The sequence below is a fragment of the Melopsittacus undulatus genome, chromosome 15, assembly GCF_012275295.1.
Source record: "Melopsittacus undulatus isolate bMelUnd1 chromosome 15, bMelUnd1.mat.Z, whole genome shotgun sequence".
NCBI classification, from domain to species: domain Eukaryota; kingdom Metazoa; phylum Chordata; class Aves; order Psittaciformes; family Psittaculidae; genus Melopsittacus; species Melopsittacus undulatus.
In genome coordinates, this window is record NC_047541.1 from 6,272,773 (window position 1) to 6,293,102 (window position 20,330).

The following is a 20,330-nucleotide window of genomic DNA, read 5'->3' on the forward strand; positions in this document are numbered from 1 at the left end:
TTGAGTGAAAGGGGGAAGAACACAAGAAAAGGAAAGCAAGGGAAAAAAATGAAGTGCTTTAGTGCTGGGGGAGGGCAGGAGGGTGAATGGATTGCTGCTCCTGTAGGAGCTGCTGAATAAATAAATCATTAGGAGGATTAAGACTGTTTCCTCACACTTGTAAAGGCTCTGGTAGTTCTATCTGGGTTCTGTTGCTGTTACTGATACCAGAGGGAGCAGTTTGCCTTGATGCAAAGCTGCTTGCCTGCAGGGTGACTGAGCACCAGGCATCTCACTCTGCTCTTGCTGGGTAGGCAGCACTTGTACTTACGTGTGTATTGCTAACTCTAGGATTACATAGATATAATAGTTCTTAATAACTCATGTGTTGTAATAAGCACCGGACAGAAAGTGAAGCAGATGTTTGACATAGGCTCAGGAAAATTAAACACAATGCCTCTTTTTACACCATTTTTACCCATCTGTCCAGAGACTGGGGCAGATGTGGAACTACCACACAGTCTTTATGTAGTTTTATATTAATATTAATGTTATTGTTGCATTATTCATTTCTTTGGAAAGCTGTAAATGACGCTGGCCACCTTCCCTCCCCAGAGACACGTGTTCCTTGTTTGCTCATGTATTCATCCCATCAATGTGAAAAGCAGCATCCTCAGCTGGCACTTGTGGAACTGGAAGCTGAACAGAAATCTGGTGTTCTGCAGTGTTCTGGGTATTCTCATGATGGCTCAAAACTGTAACCAGAGGTTTTCAGCCATCTCATGTACATGTAGTGTTGCAACGTTGGTTTGAAAGCTGTTGGGGTGACAGCTGAGCAAGAGAGTGGCTTCAGCAACGTCTTTGGAAGGAGTAATGAGTAAATAAGATGTAGGAATAACCTGTTTGGAGACCTTGGATCTTCTTCGTAACTGCGTCTTGCATCTGCACAAAGAGAGAGCAAGGAAGGAACTTCCCAAGTTACTACTACTGCTACTCCTAGGTTTCCTGGAGGTAGAGGTGGGCTCCTCCAGGGCTTTCTGTTTTCTTTTAGAAGCAGCCACTCTCCTACAGACTGTCATGAGCCTGGATGGTAAACAGAGTTGATGTAAGATGTGATAGATTTGGCTCTTCATTCATGTCATGTTCTGTAGTACCCCATGGACCTCTGCACTGGATGGGGAAGCAATTCCAGGTTGCTAAAGGGGATTTGTTCTTTTGTAACCTGTATGAAAACAACAGCCTCTATTCTGATGACTGAGATTGGGTTTGGCAAGAGTGAGTGTATTTATACTAAAGGTGCCATCAAGACCTTGTTCCCATTTGAAATCAATCCAGGTTTGGGCTTGTGTTTTAGTAATAAAAAAGAATAATTAGGTGGATCTTTATTTTTAAAACAAACCCAAGCAAACCCCTTCCATTCCAAGAGCTAAATGAGATGAATAACCCCTGCCAGAGCGAGGAGGCCATCTCACTAAATTGAATCCAGTCAATTTTAACATTCACAGCACCAGAGGCAATTTTAGACAGAGTGTAAATGTAATGGAAAAAACATATTCCTGAAGTTGACTTACAGAACTCTCTATTTGGGGGCTTAATGATGATAAATCAATGATCTAGAAAGTAAAATCCTTTTCCAATTAAGCAGATGGGCACACAAATTCTCCTCAGCCTTTGAGACGTAAGCACCCAAAGTTTTCAATTAGAGTTTCACATCCCACTACCTTGAAATGAGAAGTGATTAAATGGGAACCTGACGCAGACGCACACACAAACTGCCTTTCTCTGGCTTTGTCTCCTATCAAATTGTGTCTGTCTGCTGATTGATACCATTCTTGAGTGCAGATGAGAGATTCTCTGCTAACATCATAAGAGATGCACTGAAGCAGAACTCTGCAATTGAATTACAACCCTTGTATTGAGTCCGGGAGCAGGGTCTTGCCTCTGTTTCTCCGGTCTGAGCTCAAGTGGCGCAGGCTGGTTTTGTGCCCTGCCAAGGCTGCTTCTGTCCAGTACTACCAGGTGCAAGTGCCCTGTATGCTCTGCCTTCTGTGCTCAGCCTCTGGATGGCTTTACCCAAACCAGAGAGAAAAGGGGAAAGAGGGATCTCATGGGAGCATGGGCTGAAGGAACCTGCTGAGTGAGTTCCCTGCTGTAGCCCTGGATGAGTTGATAGTAGTCTGAACTTCATGCCAGCCCTGGGAAAACTAGCTTCTTTCTCATTGTGTACTGGTGGGCTGGGAGATGGCAGCAGAATCCTGCTGGGTTCCTGCAATGGAGTCTCAGCTTCGAACTGTGATTCCAGGAAGCTGGAATTGTTCAGCTCTCAGTTTAAACCTGAAGGGGAAAATATCAGGGGAAATAACTGAAAAATGTCAGAGTTGTGTGGAAGTAAGAGAACACCATCTCATAGCATTCATTCTTCTCTCTTTAAGTTCGTGGCACATTGAAGCTTCCACGTGTTTGACTGTGTGAATGACTCAAGGAGGGTATAAAGTAACTTTCTGTAATAGCAGCTAACATGCTTTTATAGCTTCCTGTGTGTACTGACAGTGGAATTCCATTCCAGTTTTGTTTTCAGTATGCAAATAATGTTTCTTCTTATGACTCGAAGGTTAACTTTGTGACAACATGATAGCCTTGGATATTATTCTTAATGATGTGCTATTAAACTCCAGATATTTAAGTACATCATATTTATGTTGTAATTATTCTGACTTGATTGGTGCATTTCCAGTTACAGGAATTAGTGGGGCTTTTCAAAAGGCTCAGACAACTGCAGCGTGGACTGTAATTGCTGGGTAATTACAGAGTGATTATATGGTTATGAAATAGGGTCCAGTGTAACTTTCATTTTGGCCTTTTGTTTTTCTCACTGCCCCACAAGATTCCTGAATAAACTTTGTGGTAACAGTGCCTTATACCTTGGAGGCAGAGCGTCTTTGAGCACTGTCAGCGTTCAATCGTGGCTTCCTATGGACACATCATCATGGCTTATTGACTGCATCACCTGTGAGATCATGATGATCACGTCCTCTGAAAGCTTCCTGATGTCTCTTTAAACAGCCTTCCTGAGGATGAACAGGGTCGTGTTCCCTTTTGTGTGCTGCATGGTGTTGGGAACCTGCTGGAGAATGATGTCTGTGCATCCTGCAGACTGGAACTGATGGGAACATGGAGGGAGCTCCTTGTGTGCCTTAACTACATGGACAGGCTTCCCTTGGTTCCCAAAGACTGTCCGTGGTGGAGGTTGTGTTTGTGCTGGTGTTGAAGCCCAGCAGATCAGACAGGGCACACACAGCATTGGAAGGGCTAAGCCTTTCAGATTTAGCCTCAGTCAGGCTGTGAGAGGGCTGTCAGTCCAGGGTTTGATGTTCTAATTCTGCACATACAGAATACTATGGGGAAAAATAGTATTTTGGAAGCACTCAGGCATGAAAAGCAAAAGGTTGTTGTATCTGAGCTAATAGGAGAGACCTGACACTGCAAGCTGATAGTGCAGGGTGTTAACTTCTGATACTGTGCACAGAAACACAGCCTGAATTTCTGATCCCTCAGATGCTTTCACATGGGGCTGTGATTTATGACACTTCGGAAAGGCTTCTACACTGCTTCGGCAGGTTTCTTCAGACACTTCTGTCACTGTCCTGTGACAGGCAAGCACTGAGACATGGCAGCTGCTTTGTGGGTCACAGGAGCCCTGCTGCTGTATTGCAGTAGCAGAGCCCGTGGGCTGCTCTAGCTTACAGACTTCTTCCCCTCCTACAGCTCGCAAGCTGGAGCCTTCCTGGCTTCCACAGGAGCTCAGCGTTTCTCATGCCAGCTTCTGAACACTTGTTTCTAAACTGTTTGAACACCACAAAAGCTTGACTACCAGAAACACTCCTTGCAGCCATCTCAGCTGTCCTGGGTGCGAACAGGGAAGGTACAGCCATACTGACTTGTTTTTCTTTTCCCTCACACATTTTCTGTGGCTAAACTAATCTGGGGCCTGATTCTCTTGGTTTCCAAACATCAGGTGCACTTGGGAATGGGCAGGATAACAAAATAATGCTGTTGTGTATTGACTGAGCCACAGTTCCCTTATCCCTGCCTCTGCCTGGAGTGACTCCAGCAGAACCATTGCCCTCCAAGCTTTAGTAATTACTTACTCCCAGTGTTCCAAGACGCAAGCTAATGAATTATGTTCTGATGATGAGCTGACTGTGGCTTTTCAGTGATGATAACCTGGGGACATACTTGATTTCCAGGTCCCTCTACCCATAATGGGATCATCACCATATCAGATAGCCACTTCTCAGAGCCATTGACCCTTCCTTACCTCTTGCCTTTGCTCTTTGATCTGGCTTTTGGAGGATAGGGCTGACTTTGGAGAGGTTGTTTTACTTGAGCAATGTCTTGAGCAGCAAGGAGGTCACACTACAGCAACTCGCTGCCACTGGTGCTTGACCTGCTCTGTACTGAGCATTGAATAGGGCTCAGTAAAGGCTTTCCCCAGTCCGTGCTGACAGGGAAGCAGTGGGTCAGTGGGGAAAGGTCTGGGCTTCTTAAGGAAGCATTGCCAAGGGACTGGTTCTTAGATCAGTATATTGATTGATCGATTGCCTCTGTGTGCCACAGTGTGATGCATCTTCATGCTGCTGTACTTGGACACAAGCACGCTTGTACTTTAATGCTGAAATGAAGGGAAATAGGAAGAGCATTTGAGCTCACTGGACACTGGGGGCAGCGTGAGGGAACAAGCCTAAGGAAGTGTGTGATGCTTGAGCCAGAGCATTGCCATCGGCCAGCTACCCTTGTCCTGGTTGTATGTACGAGCTGCGTGCCCACCCAGCTGATACTTTTAACAAAAACCATCATCCAAACCACAATGTCAATTCCTGTCTACATTATGAGCTTTCTGTGTAGTAAGAAGGAAAATGACTGTGGTCAGTGCAGGGCAAAGGGTTAGCCATGTGTGAGCCCTGCACAAGCAGCTAGAATGCAAAAGGAAAAGCACAAGTCCCTTCCCCAGATCATTCCTGCAGCAATGAGGTGGCTCCTTGCAGTGAACAGCTAAAGCATCCATGCTACAAACGAGAAAGTTCTCTCCACTGACACGACTTGGTCCTGAATTTGTGTTCCTACAGATCTGTAATAGGAGAAAAGCAGATGCTTGGAAGCTAATTTCAGCCAAGGCAAGAAACTTTCCACTCCATCTGTGATTCCAAACCTGCTGCAGCAGCAATGAGAGAGACTTTTACAATACAAGCTCCCCATTGTGTGCATGTGCAGATGGACAGGCTTTCTCTCCTCATGCTTAATGTAGATTAGAGCAGGGAACTAGTAGGCAAAGGCTCCTGGGTTCCATTTGCAAGTTTACCACTTATTCCCTGTGTGACCTATGAGTAACACAGTTAGTTGAGTTTATGCTTTGTTGGTAAAATTGAGATAATGATATTTTTCCTCAGAGGGAGCTACACTGAGGAATAATTCAGATGGCTGAAAGCAGTTGTAGGAGCAGCTTTCCAACATTCTGGTGCTGCTCTGTTGTGAACATGGTGTGGTGCAAACCCAGGAACCCATGTGAGTTTCTAATCTAAAGGTTTAATAATACACATATTTAGGCATTTAATGGGAAAACACGTAGTTCATGTTAAGCTTATTCCCGAGCCTTTCTTACACAGAGGGTAGGAATGGTTAGTAAAATGATGAAGTAGTTTCTTAGGGTAATAATGGACTTACTTGTGTCTGGCCAGTTTCACTTGCAAAGGTTTGACCATGCAGTATGGTTTGAGAAGATGATATTGAGAAGAAGAGGTTTGCACTATGGTTTGAGAAGAGGTAACCAAACCCACGACTGTCTAAATCTATCCCTCATTGCAATAAAGTGAAGCACGTAGAGTACGGATTTGGTGCCTTGAGCTTTCTCTGAACTTAGTGGAAAGAAAGAGAGATGTGCAGAGCACAACTCATCCTATTTGAAGTCTCTACTTTGGTTATGGAAGGAGCCTGGAGTATTTAAGATGCTAATGTGGTCACCTCAGGGAACTGCTGAAGCTAAGGAATGATAAATGTAAGGCAATACCTATAAAATAAAGGGCTTTTTCTTTTTTGTAATCACTTTGGAAAAGGCAAGTGACTGTTAGAAGCCAATGTAAAATGCCTGGGAAGAGAATATGTGCATGAGTTAGGAAGCAGCACATGCTATTACTGGAAGGGTCACATCATCTTCAGAGACACCTACTTGTCACAAGGAGGAAATACTGGAGGAAGATGATCTTCAGTGACACAAGGGCAATTGCATACAATTTGTACTGCACACGGTGAGAGCTGAGTGGTAACCAGCCTCAACCTGGGGTTTGAAAGCTTCCTTTAGCCCCTGAATTAGAGCAAAAAGCCCTTCACAGATGTGCACAGACGCATGCTCTCCTTTCACCAGCACTGAAGGGGATCTTATGTCTTTTAATGAGTGTGTTTATACAGGAGGTGTATCAATAGAACTTGCCTGTCATGCAGATACTCTTTATCTCCAGAGATCTGGGCCCCTTAAAGAAAACATTATGCTTTGGCAGTAGCACATAAGCATCAGTTTACAGGATTTCTCATAACTAGAGCTTCCTGGGGCTGCACTATTGATTTACTTTGACCTAGCACAGCGATAGCATCACAAGCAAGAAAAGACTACTCCCAGATTGGGAAGTTCTGCTTTTGCTTTAACTTCATTATCAGAGCATTCCCGCATTCCAGGGTGTGTTATAAAGCAGCCTAACCTCTGCCAGGGAGAAATGCTGTTGGTGAGCCTAGTTGTGTCTCTGGTAATTGAGACCTGAATGTTATCACAAGTTCCCCGTGGTCACCAAGTTCCTCTCGTTGGCTTTGCTTGCACTAATCATCTCTTTCCTACATTTTTCTTCCTATTAAGCACAGCACATCGAATTATCCAGTCCCTGCAAGGAGCTCTCCCAGTCCTCCTGTATCTCAGGAGCTGTTAGGACTGCATTTCATTAACCATAATAAACCCCCACACAGTGTTTACCGGAATAACAACGTTGTACCGGTGGAGATAAGCTCCTGTTAGGAAGTGTCTGTGAAGCACAAGCAATTCCAGGGCTTGTTCTTTATGCTGCTGACATTGTTGATGGAATTTCAATTCTCTATCCGGCAAATGCAAGCAGTACTTGTGATAGCTGTGTGCTACCGAGGTAGCACCTGGGGGCTTCCAAAGAGGGAAGCATCCTCCTCTGTATCCCCTTGTCTGTAGTGGCAGCAGTCAGTAGAGATTCATCCCACAACGAGTACAAAGATGCTTTAGACATTTGGAAATAGATTATTCAGAAGCACCTAAATTCGGGGTGCAGGTTCTCAGTAGGTGGGTCCTAAAAGTAAGTTACTGGCATGGAATAGAGACTTGCATGAGTTACAGAGTGTTTCTGTCAGTTCACACTGGATGAAGAGAGCATGATCCTGCTGTTGTGGGACCATTTTGTCACTTCAGGTGGTTTTTTCAAGGCTCAGAACTTCCTGGTTTCAGGTTAATGTGTTGCTCCTGAGCCTCAGAATGTATCAGCCTCATCTCTGAGGTCAGCTTATGTTGGGTGGGGAGGATATTAATTCATTTGTCACGGGGTGAGTCTTACACTTTCTTCAGAGCCTAGAAAACGTTATGAGGTTTTGGGTTCTTCAGCAAGGGATAGAGACAGATGATGCCTTTTCACCTGCCACTGTGGAAGTGAAGTTATCCGGTCCTCTCCTGCTGGTCTGTCCCATAGGAATCATTGGAGCACGTGTCAGGCCAGGACTAGTTGACACTTTCATGTCAGACTCTTCTATTGAGGGGAAGCTTAGAGAAAACCTCTGAGGTTTGCTCTTGCCCTGTGCTGCCTTGCCATTCCTGCTGCCTTCCCTGACTGCTCTCAGCTGTAATGGTATGGTGAGGACAAAACTCACACCATCCTTTTGGCTTTCTTCATATTCCAGCCATGTCATCAGCTGGGATTCTGCTTCAAAGGAGAAAACTAGGGGAGGATCAGCTGGTTTCTTTGCTGCCAGGCTTGTTGGTGCTGTTTGTCAGCATGGTTTCTAAGCACCTTAGGCTTGGAAGGAGTCCAGCCTCTCCTAAAATTGCCCCTGCTTCTTGTGCTATTGCTGGCATAATTTGTGCAGTGGGCTTTTTCTGAAGGTTGAGAGCTGTCAATGATTCACATCTAAGGGGCTTCCAACATTACTCTCCCCTGCTGCTAATCAGTATGCTATTTATAGACAGAAAGTGTCTCTTTTATCAATCTTCCTTACAACTCCCCTTTGCTTTGCTCTCTGGACCAGTCCTGTGGGGCACAGGACAGTGTGCAGCATTACATATTTTGTGTGCTAGCAAGCAAAAGAAACCCAGACAAAAGCAGCAGCAACCTGTGCAATGATTTGTTCCAACATGTGCCATAACATTATTAGCTGAATCCTCTGGAAAATTACCACCAGTACAGCTTTGCTGACTTGCACATGTATAATGTATAAATGGAGCCATCAAAGTTTAATGCACCCTTAGCAATGTACTTCCTTACGCTGCCTGTGACACAAGTTTCATTTCTGTGTCTCCACAGTTTATCACACTCAGTGACACCAGTGCAATATAAGGAAGTGCAACTCAGCTCTGCCATGCACAGAGGTAATTCTTTTAACTGTTGTTGCTGTTTCCACCACGACATGCAGTCCTCCTCCATGGGGGTTTTAGAGCCATATGGAGTCAGGCAGGTCCTCTGGATTTATCCTCAGTGCCCACAGGCCTTAACAAAGGTGCAGGTTTCTTCTCTCCTCATAATTGCATACACACACAGTGTAGTGTTTGCCTGCAGGAGGTGGTGATTTAAACAGACTGAACTAAGGAATGCAAAGATGAAGTTATTATACACAAGGACAATAGAGGAATAAAAGCAAACCTGGATGTTTTCTTATGGGGGCTTCTGTGACCACGAGATCATACTTCGTCCAGTATTTCCTAGTATAAAACAGAATGAATCTGCATTGATTGTATGGTGAGTGTGTGAGATGAACAGCAAAACAGAAAGTCATCTAAGTGAGAGTAATACAAGGCTGGACTCAATAAAAAGCTGTTGCTTCCTATTCATACGTCAGAAAATCTAAAGGAAAGGCCTTTGCAGGAATCTGAGGACCATGATTTAGTGTTTGCTTTACAATTAGAAGCTGGTGTGACAGATTAATCCTCAAAGCCACAGCCTTCACATTTCAGGAATACATCCATTCATCTCTGCTTCTGTACTGTGAGGGCACACAGAGAAAAAGGCTGAGATGCAGAATGTTCAGTTTTGAGAGTCCACGGCTAGAAAGTGGAAAATTATCCTAGGATTTAGCTCAGGAAAACCTGGGTTTGTAGCATAACTGTTTGAAATCTGGGGGGTTGCACACCTTTTAGTCTGGAAGTCAGTGGTTGTATGGTTTTACTTGTGAAACTCCAGGAGGATGAAATGTAAGGGGAAAAATTAGGTGGGTATGTGGAGAGGCAAACCTCAGCTTTGGAGCATCCAGGAGCCTTGGATTGCTGAACTGAATTGAATAACCCTACAGCACTACTGATTCTTTTTCTCCAAGCAGGCAGGTTTTGATTTAATAAGGAATAATAGTGTTTTCCAATGTGGATTTATTCCAGGATAATCCAATGGCTCTTCAAAATGGAACCACCCTATTTCCATATGGCTCTGATACAGCAGGGCTCCCTGCCTTCTGCTGATGCCCCCCTGTTGGCTGGAATCCTACTGTTTTGTCCTCCAGATCCTGGATCATTTGCCAGCTCAGAGTCACCCTTTGGAAGCAAGAAGAACCCCGTTCTCTTCCCACTGCCACCCTGAAGTTAGGAGCACAAGCAGTAGGTAACCAGTGCTGCTCCTGGATATATTTCCTGTTGCTCTTCTTAACTTTATAGTTCTGGTGAGTCTTCCAGCTCTTCTTTTAGCACACTCTCAATTCTCTTCACTTCATTCCACTGAGCCCAGGGGTGAAGTGGCAACAGGAGAATTCTTTGCACAGATCCCTGGGTGGCAACACTGCTGTGGATTCACAGTACTAGTCTGTACAGGGGACTTGATAACTAATGTGCTGGCAGGAAACTGCAACCCTTGGAGGCAGCAACAGCAACAAAAGGCTGTTGATTAAGAGGGGAAAAGAGGAGGACAAAATAATTCCCTCTGTAAGCATCTCTGTCATTAGCCTGGAACTGATTTGGAGGCCACCACCCAAGGGCAAACTGCTCTGTGGGCTGTGAAAGTGCCCGTGGTGCGAGGAAACAGCCTTACCTCCATGCTGTGTGAGCTGAGAGAAAGGCAAGGAGAAACCTTTCTTTCTCCTCCTCCCCAGTGCCCATTATTCATGTTAAACATTAACCTTTTAGGGAAGTAGAAAACAATCACATCTACTGGAAAGAAAAATTGGTTTGGTCTTTTCTGTAATGGCTTTCTCAGTTCCAAGAAAACAGGAAAGTTAATTTAGAAAGCAAAGCCAGACCAAAGAAAGGGTCTGGGAGTTAAAGGGGTATAAGGTGGGGTTTCTTCTTTCCTTCAGCACTTAGGGGGTAACAGAAAGATCAAATTAAACTCATAAGCTTGATTAATATGAGGAGAAGAAAAAACTAAACCAGTAAGGTGACAGAAAACAGTTGTTTCATTTGCAGGTTCCTCCTTATGGAGGTAAGTAATGGACATGCTCTTTTCTCATAGTGTTTTCAGATGCCTCTCCAGTTGTCTCTAGCATATTTAGTAGCAGAAAGAAAAAGGAGAAAAGAGTGAAATTTATAGAACATGCCATTAATTACTGCTCACACCTCTGGTTTGATGCCAGAAAGTGATGTATTTCTAATAGACGTGCACCACAGGCAACAAGCCTGAAGCAGCCTCAGTGCCCGAACACAAATTGCCAGCTAAAAAAAGCCCCCAACAAACCTGTCACAGGAAGTTTTATCAGAAGTAAAATACATTCAGTTTATGACCTTTGTTTATGTCTCTGTTCCTCTTCACTGATGGGGTCACAGATTTCAGTCTAGCAGGGGGAAGCCAGTCTGGGGAGATGCTCAGCACGAGCTGCAGCTGAGTAATGGCTGGAAGCGTTAAATGCCATTAGAGAAGTGATCACGCAGGGAAAGAAGAACAGAGGCAGCAGCAATCTGAGCCATGTGTCTGCACATTACATTTCAAATGGGTGGCATGGTTTGACAAGGAATGCTGAGTGCCTGACCACCACAGCCCAGGCTGCATGGCTGCTCATGACGGGTCCTTCTCTCACTGAAGAGGGCTCATTGCCCAGTAGGATAAGGAGGAGGCTGCAGACTGACGTAGGTAGGATATTGTCTATGTGTTCCCACAGAGAGATGCTTATTCTGGGCAGAGATACTTAATCTGCTGTTTCATAGACAGCCTGCAGTTCCCCTGGCACTCTTTTGACATCTCAGGGCACATTTGGCAGGTGCTTAGGTTTCAGAGAGGGAGCAGGAACATTCTTCTGCCAGGGAAGCTGAAGGAGTGCAGGAAGTCAAGATTTGTTCCTTTTCAATTCTGAAACTTTTCAACAGACATTTTCTGTTCCAAGGAGATAAGTAGAGGGAGCCTTCCATTGAGAGTGATGAGCAGCTTTTTCCTTTTGAAGCTAGCGCAGGCTCCAGAATTAGGCTGTGGGAAGGGAAGAAGGGAGTTATAAGTCACACGTTCAGCCAACAGCATGATTAAGCCGGGAAGACTGGAATGAATAACTGAGTTGATGGGTATGAGTAAGTGTCAAAAGATTTTTTTCTGTCTAGGTGCTAGACATTATTTGCCTCAGCTTTTCAATGTCCTTTTCACTCTAAAAGGTATAACTGATAATTTTGTCTTTACTTGGAAACTCCAGATACAGAAGAGCCCTCTTTATCATCCTCTTTTGAAGATGCAAACCTGATTCACTGGCTGTTCTCACGAGTCAAGGAGGATTGTAACAACTGGAGTTGCTTCTGCTGAAAGAGATGACTGCAGCAGCGGCTCTGTAGCCTGTGTAACACTAAATACAAGGGAGGGGGGAGGTGGCTGAGGCTCAGTAGAAGGATCTGGGTTAAGCTGCAGGTATTACTGCCACAGCAGCAGGTACTCAGCAGGCCAGCTCCCCACAGATTCAGGAAGGGATGGAGATAAATCCCTTTGTTGCCAACTGGAACTGACTTAAGATCATCCCATCTATTGTGACACCACCATTGGTGCCACTTCTCCAAGGCAGCTAAGAGCTAATGTAAGCAAGTGATACCAGTGCATCTCCTTCACAGGGCCTGGTTTCACTGGGAGCTTTGGCAGAAGAAGATAAGCCTGTCAGTGTGCTACAGTTCTGTTAACTGTGCACAACTTGTAATTGACAGCTCCCTCATTGTCTAGATGAGCATTTCTGCTACCACTTGTCCACGTGTTATGAACATGTTGAGTATTTAATAGAGATACCACATCCCTTTACACATGTTCTGTAATTAGACCTTGACTTCAGTTATGCACCAGGAGGTGGTGCAGTATCATGTAGGCTGGAGTCAAGAGACACCCAGAGCAAGGCTTCTTTTAGATGAGACACTTGATTAGTTCCTGCCTTCATTCTTGTCTCCTGAATTCCACCAGGATCTGCACCTCCAGGCACAAGAAGCTGGTTTGCAGTCAAAAGTCACAAGTGCTGCTGTGAGAACTTGGTGGTTATTTCACTGACTGAGAAGCACAGCAGAAACCAAGGCTTGCTGAAAGCAAAGGCAGGAGCATAGTGACCTCTGTTTTCTACCTGCATGCTTAATATCAAGGGCTCATGTAGACAGTTATCTGTGAGTATTCCGTGTCTAGGCCATTGCTGCAGCCAAGCACTTATCTGACTGCAGATGCAGCCACTTACTGAGCTTCCTCTGGAGTGACTTGTTAATGTTAAACCAAAACAGCAAAGCAAGCTCCTTGGCCAGTAACACTGAGACAGGGCCATGGCCAGAAAGCAGGATCTCTCATAAAGGCAAAGAGAATGGAATAAAATGCATGGTTTGGGAGCCATAAGAAGTTGCTTATTGATGGGTGTGAATGCCAGGGAGTATATTCACTGAGCTTGTAGTGCAGAACACCTGAGTTCCAGTTGCTGTACTTCATTCTTAGCTTGTATCACATTGTATGTACCCTGGTATTACTCTCACACTCTCACAGACCTATTTATAAAGCCTGTGTTCTGCCTGGCTGGCTGTGCCAAAGGGCTTTGATGGACCAGGACCTTGAGCAGAGCCAGGAACAGACTCTTAACTGTGAAAAGCTAGGTGAAATAAATGGCCTTTTGTGCTTCCCTGCAGGTTTTCTTTGCCAATTCGCAGACCTATATAGCAAGTTACTGTGGGTAGTTGGCTGGTCTAACTAGGAAAATGCGCTCGAGAATGGAAGCATGTGTTTTGCTTAATGCTTTAGAAGCTCCACATCAGCCATACTCGTGGGTAAGCTTCACTGCTTTTTGGTAGTAGAAAAACCATCTTTTGCCTAACAATTAGCTTTTAGGGGACTTACTATGTTAGTTTGCCCTGAAATTCTGGATGGGAGCAGTGTCCTATGCCCAGTCTTTCTGGCTGTTGGTATTTGCACTCAGATTTCTGCAGGCCAAAAGTGCCTGGGCTTTTCCCTCTTGCTTCTTGTCCCACCATTTCCCACATTATTGGTTCTGTGCCCCCTGCAACTGATTCCCTGTTTGCTCAGTGGTGACTGCTTCAGGTTTCTCAGCAACAGATTCCTTTCTACTGGCTGAGACTATTTGGTTCTTTCAGAAGGGGATGCAGAAGAGCAGGAAACCCTGGTGCCTATTCCTGCAGGTGACAGCATATGCTGCCTAATTGAATCTAAAACTGAAGTCATCAGGTACTTTGCAGTTGCATTGCAGCAGAGCTCAGGTAAATAGATATGTGGTGTTCAGAACCATTAGCTTTCTGCAGCCATCATCATGCTGATCTGAAACCATTCTGGTTTAAGCAAGCACTGTCAGGAATGGGGTTTATTCTCAGAGATGCTGCTCGCAAAGCAGCAAGGTGGCTGGCGTGTGCTACCAGCTCCCACACAAGCAAGGGCTCATGCTGCCTTTCTGTCAGGGTATTTCCATCCAGTTAGATAAATGTTAAGGAGTTTAGTTTCTTGCTGTAGCAGTTGGGCAGGAGCAGTGCTGGGGAGATGGCTCTTGCACTGCAAATGCACTTTCTGTATTACACATCAGTTTAAGGGGTGGTGCCTTTTCACAGGAATGTATCCTACCGAAGAGCTCCTCAGCCTCCAGGAGCTTGTGATTAACGTGTCAGATACACAGTGGCTTTGCTTTTAGTATGCTGATGCTGAAAATAAACTGACATTGTCTTCAAATCGGTAAGTTTGGGTGCATTCTGATCCAATCGTGAACACAACTGGGGGCTTTATGAAAGTATGGGTAAAGAGGCACAAACACAGCTGAGAGAGTGCTCACATCCTTAGCTTCAGGCCAGTTGAGAAGGCAAGACCCAGAACAAATCTATGCTGGGTTATTTGCCTTGCACTGAGAGGTTAAAACATTTGCCTCACACCTATTGCCATTGCACCTAATGCAGGGTAGGCTTTAGGTTTGGGAGTGAATCAAGTTGCTGTGATATGCCCAGGAAAGAAGCAATAACATTATCTTTGGATTAGCTGCAACATGGAGCAGATAACACATTTTATATCGGTTTACCAAAGCCTCAAGTTTCAGTTTTCACTGATGTTCTTGAATCAAAGCTTTTCCCTACCACTGTGGAACTCTAGCTGTGATATTCCATCACCTGTGTGGCTGCTGCTTACAGAGAGCATATAAACAAAAGGTTTTCCAACAAATACAAACCAAAGTGCCCCTCTTTCTAAAGCTGGTTTTCCCAATGGATCTCCCCAGGGAGCACTAAGCACTGCAGCAAATAGCTGTGTTCCTTCCAATGCACCCCCTTCAAAGCAAACAATCAACCTGCATTTGAAGAAGGACAAAGAAACAAGGGACTGCAGGAGATGCCCTTCTCAATAAAGGAGGAGGAGGAAAAGCAAATGCATTTTGTCACCAGCAAACAGGGAAAACTGTTCAATACTCCTCAATTGTGCCTAAAATCCTGTGCAGCTTCATGCTGTTTGTGAATAGAGCTTAGTAACCACCTTTAGCATCTTTGCCACCTCACAGTGATTTTTTCCCTGCACACTATTCAAACATCTCCACAGTGCTACAGCACTGAACTGTTGTGAACTGTGCAGTGAGATTGGTTGGGAAGACCTTCAGGTAAAAGACGTGTTTCCAAAAGTACTCCAGTGCAGGGAAACATCCCAGTCTAATTGAGCAGAGCAGTAATCCTGGCACAGACTGTTCTGCTGTATGTGAGAGACCTGATCCACAGGAAATTGAACCGCTCTGTACAAGCAGAATAAAAGACAACTCCATGCCTTAACAAGTGCATGTGGACATAAATCCATCCATCCAAGATCTCATCCCAACTGCCGAGAGTGGCTGGTGTAGCTCACCTTCCAAAGTGGTTATTGCAGTCATGGTGCTAGTGGATAACTTCCATACCTATGATCATAATAGGCCAGTCTTTGTTCTAAAAACTTCCTGTAACTTTGGGGGGGGGGGGGGAACCTGAAGATGACACAAAGCAAACATTATCCTTACAGGTCATTAGGAAGCAAGGAGTTATTTTTGCCTGAGGAGAAGCAGTGCACCAGATGGTGCTTCTGAGCACACAGTGAGAACCAGCTGCTTTCCTACTTCTTTCTTTGCTTGCATAGCTACCTGCTTTTGATTAAGGTGGAGGAATGTGTAAGAAACTATAGACTAGAATATTGTTTATTAAGATTTATGTTAAGCCCAATTTAAAAAGTAGCCAACAGACACTGATAAGATCACCGCCAAGTGCCCAGGAAATCGCATATGTGAATAGCCAAGATGACCACCAGGTGCCCAGGAAATCGCTTATGCAAACAGCCAACAGACACTGATAAGATCACCGCCAGAGACCCAGGAACCGACATGAACACAGAAGTAAAGATGTATAAAAAGGGGCTGTTTGAACTGCTCAGGACGGCAGTTGGTGGAGCGCAGACTCCCCTGTCGTCCAGCGCTGTATTTGCTCATATTCTACTTGCTATAATTAATAAAATTCTAATTGGATTATGATCCGTTGTGGTCTCAATTTATAACAATTTCTGGTGCCGTGACTCGGATAAGGAACGGTGGGCTTTGGTCCTCCGGGGAGGCGCCCCGCGACATTTCGTGGCCCCGCGACCAACAGCCTACCTCAACCTTACCGACGAACCTAAATTCTAGAATAGTGAGCAAAGGAAAAACCGGTAAAATCCCATAAAAATTCTGTGCACGGGAGTCCGGACGAAGACGCAGGATGCGTAAGTATATTGCGAAATTCGCAGAGCGAAATTGTTCGCGGCGAAATTGTTCGCGGGTTTACCGTTCGGGCGGGATTTGGTTTCCTGGAATATAACGAATGAGAGGTTCGATATACTGAACCAAGCGAGTGTGGACCCTTAAGTACTGCGTTTTCCATCTCCCGCGAGGGACTGGGCCAGGAACAAGGGGGAGCGAGTGAGTGTATATTTGTGGATATTCCAGAAGATGGGGGGCGAAGGGCAGCAAGCCTTCGACTCACATGAATACCCCTCTGGCATATATCTTAGATAATTGGAGAGATTTCCCTGGAACCCTAGGGAAAGATAAGCAAAAAAAAATGATAGAATATTGTACTAAGATATGGGGAGGGAAGACGGGTCCCAGGTAGAGGTCCCAGTCCCGGGGGCCCAGGCAGAGGTCCCCGGAGTAAGACAATGGGTCAGAGTAAGAGTCGTAATTATAACCCAGGAAAGGATCCAAGGAGAAATCCTAAGAATAAAGCAGGGAGCAACCTACCAGATATACCACCGGACAGTCCCCTGGGGTTAATGATAAAGTACTGGGGCATTCAGCTGTCCCAGGGAGGAAATAAAAAAGTAAGGAAAAAAAATGGTCCATTACTGTATGGAAGTATGGACAAAAGAAAAAAAAAAAATTCGACCCGATATTTGGGTCCGCAAGACACAGTGGGTGTCTTGTAGAACAGGTTTTGAGGATTTCAAAGGTATGTGCTGCATGAACGTAATCTGACCATTCTGAATCAATCCATGCTAAGCTGGGAAAACTGCAGGAGAATATGCAAAAGCTTAAAATTGTTGGAAGTGGATTGGATGAGGAGTTACTGGATGGTTCAGAGATATACTTAACCAAGGCCTTCTCCAGGAATAATTTTAACATGGATAGGTCTGTCATAAATAATAGAGTAAAAGAATTTACTCACTTTATAGAAAAAGGGGGAACTTATACACGGGTAACCAATGTACAGGGGGGTAATACAGAGAAATTGTACAAGGGAGTTAAAGGAATTCCTTTGCTTAAACAAAAGTATTGTCTGTCCTAAGTACCTGCCATTGCCACCTTGCCAAGGCATTGATTACTGCTGGAGGGGAAGCAGCAGATGCTAATTCTACTGACAAAAGCAGATGAAAGGTTCTGCTGATAAGCCGGGAGAGGCAGACTGGGCGATCAAGCCTTAAGACCATGACAAAAACACAGGTGTTTGGTCCTATTAATAAGCGGCAGGAGAAGCAGACTGGGCGCCGACTAACCCTAAGTCCATGTCTGAAGATTAAAAGGTGTAAAGGTTAAAAAGAGGGAGACTCATTTACTTCATCCTGAAACCCCTGCCCATGATCAGAAGGGGCACTGCGCAAGTGCAAAGGACCTTCTGGCTCATTATAATACGAAGCGGGGATAGATAATACATATGTATAGGCGGATCGGGTGAGCCCAGGTTTTCGCTGTATCCCAAGTTTTGGGAGCCAGGACGGACCTGCTAGGGGGGCAGGTGAAGGGTAAGCGAACCCACCAGGTTTCTGTTGTATCTCAGATTCTGAGAACCGTGAGGAGAGTAAGCGGAACCATAGTGTGAGTGAGGGATCCCATGTGTAACTTTGTGTTTCTGTGTGACTGAGACGTAGCATAGCTACAAAGCGAGTGTGGAGTCCCAATCCGCGGTTCCGTGTCTCCGCGAGGAGAGCGGCCGGAGACGGACGAAGCGTCTATATTTTTTTTGGACCTGTGTATCCTGTCTGTGAGCGGGGGCCTGGCTGCCCTCCCGCTGTCCTGTCTGTGTAACCCTGTGTGTGTCCTGTCTGTGAGCAGCTTAGAAAAGGGCGGAGGGGGAGTGTCCGGCTGCCCCCCTCGCTGCTTTTTTTCTGTCCTGTGCATCTTCTTGTGTGTGTACAGCCATTAAATTATAGATACCCAATCGGTAATTCTCTGAGAACAGAAATAAAATGATTATTTTGTGGAAAAAGCCACAAAAGTTCTGGGAGGTTAAAAAGAAAAATTGGGAAAGGGTTTGTAAAAAAAAAAAAAAAAAAAAAAAAATTATAAAATAAAAATTTAAGTGGCATGATTGTAAAGGAAATTTTGCTGTAACCGAAACTATGATCTAACAACAGGGGAGCCGATCTTCAGAACCCAGAGATATTATTGTACTGACCCCCTTAAAAATATCATACAACTTGTGTGTAGGTGCTCTCATTTTCATAAGTGCATTTGCAGAGTACTGGGAAAGAGAAGCTATAGAGATTTGTAAAAGATTGGCTGAAATGGGAGCCGGTCAAGACAAGGAAATTCTGAAGAAAAGCCCATTGGGTTACATTTTGGCACATTGGAAAGAACTGAGAGGGTTTTCTGGGGCCTCTGTAAACAAGAAAACGTTGGTAAAATATTATAACCAATGCTGACATTCATACACTTTAGAAGATCAGGAAAAATTACCTAAAATGGAACTTTGAATTATTATACATTGTTATAATTAATGTTGTTTTTGAGGTGATAAGGAAAATGGAATGAAGTAATGTATGCAGATATGACAGAGTGGAAAATTAATATACCTCTTCCTGATCCCTTAATTTTGGATTTGGAAAAGGACAGGAAAAACTAAAAGCTAAAGAGATGTTGTTCAGATTGCGATACTGGGGAAAGATGTTAAGAAGTTAAGATGTTAAAAGGAGGAAGCTCGAGCAGCTCCTGTGTTTGAGCATGGGATGGGTGCCGGGATAGGCAAACAAATGGAAACAGACATGTTGATAGATGGGACTGAAGGGTTGTTGGATAAATGGGGACTGGGAGTAAAGGAGGAAACATGGAAAGTGAATAAAAAGAAAGCGGTTGCTTTAAAACTGGTGGAGAAGGAATGTTGAACAGAGGTGGGGGAGTAGGCTCTTCTGTGGAACCGGATCTGTGTGTGTGCTATGGGGAATCTGGACCCTGGAAGTGAGACTGCCCTGGAGGGGAGTGCCATGGGGCGGCTCCGGTGAATGAATTAGAACTAGAATTACATAAAAGCTGAAAAGAAGAGAGTTTATCCCCTCGTTGGGAGGGACCATTTCTTGTTCTTTTAACTACAGAAACGGCGATAAGAGCTGCTGAAAAAAGGTGGACACATGCGTCTCGAGTAAAAGGACCCATAAAGGAATGGAAAGTTGTGACTGAACCCAGAGACGCCAAGCTGACCCTCTAGAGGACTTGGATAAGTAACTGAGAGAATTCATATTGACTCCTGTAAATCTGATATGGGAAATGAAGATATAGTTGAAATTATTTTAAGAAACCATAGGATAAGGGCCAGTACTAGTCCATGCCCTCCTATATGCAACCACTGCAATTTGTATATTAGAGCCAAGTGTCCCAATTGTTTGAAGTATATTATTACTCATAGGAGAGACCATGAACAATTTTTGAGAAATCAATTACAGTTCTTTTTGCATTCAGTGTGAAATTACCACTTCGTTGGAACAGTTGTTGTGGGTCAAATACTACTGCCATAGTAGCCGACGGGGAATATACCTTTAAGAGAGGGCAAGACCGGAGGGAATCGGTGCTGTAGCTGAAAAGGTCTGCCGAGGGCTGCAACCCCTGGGGCTGTGACCGCTGAGCACTATGATCCTGACCGGACCTCTTTTGGTGTCGGTTCTGATAGGAACCATATGGGAAAGTGCCGTGGCTTTTAAAAACATTCACAACAACTGTAGTTGAATGTATTACCACAACTAGATGAGGGAGAATAATCTCTAAAACCTTGGTATATCACACTGTTTATGAATGCAAAGGAACAAAGATAGGCAGTTGCATATATAATCAAACCCAGTATGAATTGTGTCAGGAAAAACAAGCAAAACTGTGTGTTATGATCCAAAGGAACTTCCAACCTTGTATTGGGTAGAAATGAGAACAAATCCAGAAGAAGGGAAATTAATTGCCAGGTGAATACCAATGTCATATAAATCCTGATTATGTACCTA